The sequence below is a fragment of the Gavialis gangeticus genome, unplaced genomic scaffold (assembly GCF_001723915.1).
Source record: "Gavialis gangeticus isolate Ggan-Ray unplaced genomic scaffold, GavGan_comp1, whole genome shotgun sequence".
NCBI classification, from domain to species: Eukaryota; Metazoa; Chordata; order Crocodylia; family Gavialidae; genus Gavialis; species Gavialis gangeticus.
In genome coordinates this window covers 65,382,639-65,385,782 of record NW_017728993.1, presented here as the reverse complement: position 1 = coordinate 65,385,782, position 3,144 = coordinate 65,382,639, and the positions used below count along the sequence as shown (strand labels likewise).

General features: G+C 38.7%; 1 protein-coding gene across 4 annotated transcripts in view; it reads right to left on the bottom strand.

Moving 5' to 3' along the window:
* Nucleotides 1–3,144, bottom strand: part of PBX1 (PBX homeobox 1) — a 349,199-nt gene that overhangs the window by 341,993 nt on the left and 4,062 nt on the right. The gene's annotated exons all lie outside the window — the stretch shown is intronic.

Below are 3,144 nucleotides of genomic sequence, written 5' to 3'. Positions count from 1 at the left end.
AAAAAAAAGAGTCCAGGTCTTTTCAGAAGTAGAATTTGCTTGGCATTTCCACCTCCCCCCTCCCTCCCTGCCCAAAAATTAAAATCAGAAAAGTGAAAGGTTAGCAAGGGCTCATAAGAAGGAAGAATCAGATTAAATGATCATATATCCTGCATTCATCCTCTCTCTTTTTGCCATTCCCTGCCGAACGAGATGGGAGTTGGAGAAGGCTCACAGCTGAAATAGACGCTGCTGCATTTTGACAGCAGATATTTTCCAGTTTGCCATCCAAGGACCCTACGTCTGCATTTGCCTTGCTTGATTCTTCTACTTAGCAATGCTGCTCATGCAGAGAATCATCTTTAAAAAGCAGACAAATAGGACTCGCGCTCCCTTGCAAACTTTTCATAATTGCCAATGCAATTTCTGATTTAAATTCCTATTGACTGAGAAATCAATTGCATTTAAAACAATCGTGGCTTCTGTTTTTATCATTAGTCCAAAAAAAAAAAAAAAAAAAAAAAAAAAAAGCAATTATACATGTGAAGGCAGTCCTCGCCTTCAGCTCTCAAGCAACGAAAAAAGTAAAAAAGATCACCAAATTAATGCAGACAAGTTCTATGTATATTCAAGCAACAATTTCCACACACTGCCATGTTAACCTCAGAGCAAATATTTCAAATTTGATCACTTTTAAAAAGACTTAACCCTGAAGGATGGAATCTCCAGTTTGCAGAAAAGAGACCGATGGATTTCAATAACCAAGCTTTAAAAAAAAAAAAAAAAAAAAAAAGAGAGAGAGCGAGAGAGAGACAAGGGAGTACCTATAAATCCTTTAAAATAATTGAAGAGTCAGTGTGCAAAGGGGAAGTCTTCGGCCAATAAAGACAACCTCTTTTTCTAACAACTTTATGGACACTTTGGGTTTGCTCAGACAATGTTAACACTATGAAATATTAGCCGTAATGTTGCGAGCGACGGTGGTAAAGTCTCCATCAGGCTCTTGAGTCACTTAAATCAAGCAGTGGGAAAGTGAATGCCCATTTTTACACATCGTAACACTGGGGGAGGGAAGAGTGGAACACACACATGCGCACGCACATGTACACACACACACCCACCCACACACCCTCCCCACTGTGAACCACAAAACTATGAGATTTTATTCAACAAGAGGTTACACCCCATAAATAGCCTTCACAGCAGCGATTCTGAAGTAGGAAAGACGGCTAACTTCACCCAACTCCCATCATTGCACACTTATACCCTGGACCAAACCATGCCTGTGCTTTCCTTTTAGATGTGGTGCTCTCATCTTTGGAAAACCATTGCTTCCGAACTACAGAATCAAATCCAAGAAGATACTAAATAAAAGTACTGTTGGTACCTTTGTTTAGTTTCAAGTGTTATGAGGTTGTTTGTTTTAATATATAAGGAAAATATTCAGTATAAGCATAAAGCACAGTTGATGCATATCATTTTCAAGCCCATCCTAATTGACCTCTTTGTGGGGGTTTTACACAGCAGCCTCTCCATCCTAGTAATTCAGGCAGAGTGATTAAAGGAAGACAGCACCAGTCCACACCTAGATCTGCTCTTCGTTTTCACTGCCACACTTTGACCTACCATCTTCCCTGGATTTTAATCAGGGGATAAAAATTAAAACACCTCATCACTATGGGTATGCAAATACCCCCATCTTGTTATGATTCTCTAGCATCCGAGATTGCCTCCATGTATTATACTGGTGGGGGTGTTGGCACTGAGTAGGGGTTTTGTTGCTTTTGGGGGGAGGAATAGAGAGGGGGGGATTTCTGCATTTCCATTTGATCTAATCAACAGGGAATCACCAACCTGCAACTTTGTAACTGCTTCAATTTTGATTTCAGACCAGAGCAGAGCAGAGATTGATTGGGGACTGTTGGTGAAAAGCAACATTTCATAGACAATATTTTCAACACCCAAAATAATTAAGAGAAAGGAGGTGGGGACAGAAGAAAAACAGAGATAAGTATTTTTCTTGGCTAAGGGAAAATAAAAGGAGATAAGAAGAAAAGAGACTCAACAGATTTCTAAAGCATCTATGACACACACATATATGTTTCCCTTGCATTACTTCACAGGATCCTTTGCATTATAGACACTACTGTACATACAGGATCCATTACGTTACATTACAGAAACCAGATAACGAATGGCTTCTCAATAAGGTCAGACATTGGCAATGCAGCCTTAAGGACTTCAGAGACTTGAATGGCACTGCTAGGTGCTTTGTCTAGGTTACAAGCTGCACAAACACCATTTAACAAAGGGCCTCCTTAGTCATTTTATATATATTGCAAGAGTCAAGTAATCACATTTTCAATCAGCTGCTCATACACTGAGGCTTTATATATATTTAAAAAAAAAAAAAAAAAAGAGAGAGACAGACATTCTAGTTTCCGAAAGCTGTTCCCTTTTTTATGTGTAACTATCAATGTATATCAACTGGGCGTGCAATCATATTTATTGTCACTTTCGCTCATGTCATGCCCTTGCTTATATGGTTTAGATATGAATTATTGACTGTTACAGTCCTTGTTGTAAAAGGGGAGGAAAAAAAAGTCCAGTAGTTTTCAAGGTGTTAAAGTGAAGCAGTTAGATGAGAACACGGACCTGCAAACTGCGAATATAGTTGCATTTTCTTGGAACTTGCAGCTTAAGTACAGATTTAACCATTCTGGGAGAGAAAACAAAGATTTCAATATATAAATAAATAAATGGTGGATGTTGCTAAATGTCCTTCCCTGAGCATCTGTTGTTTAAGATCACCCTTGATTGATGACTGCTATTTTTTAATTGTTGCTTTTAAAATTTAAATACCCCCGTGGGATATGTTATAAGTGTGTTAGTACATGGTAGGAGGTCTGGAAAGTGGGGAACAGCAGAATGAGTGCTCTCATATTGTTACCTCCTTTAAATCCCGAGAACACCCCGTCATAAAAAAGCAGCGTCCAAAAAGTAACCAACAATCTAATACAGAGGTTTCCACTAAAGGCACTTGACTGTATGCTCTGTGTTAGCTGGCCCCTGTGACTGGCAGACATGGGAATATTAAACCTTTAGGAAAAAAAAAAAAAAAAAAGGACAGGGAAAGGAAAGAGTAAAAAAAACCAAAAACAAACA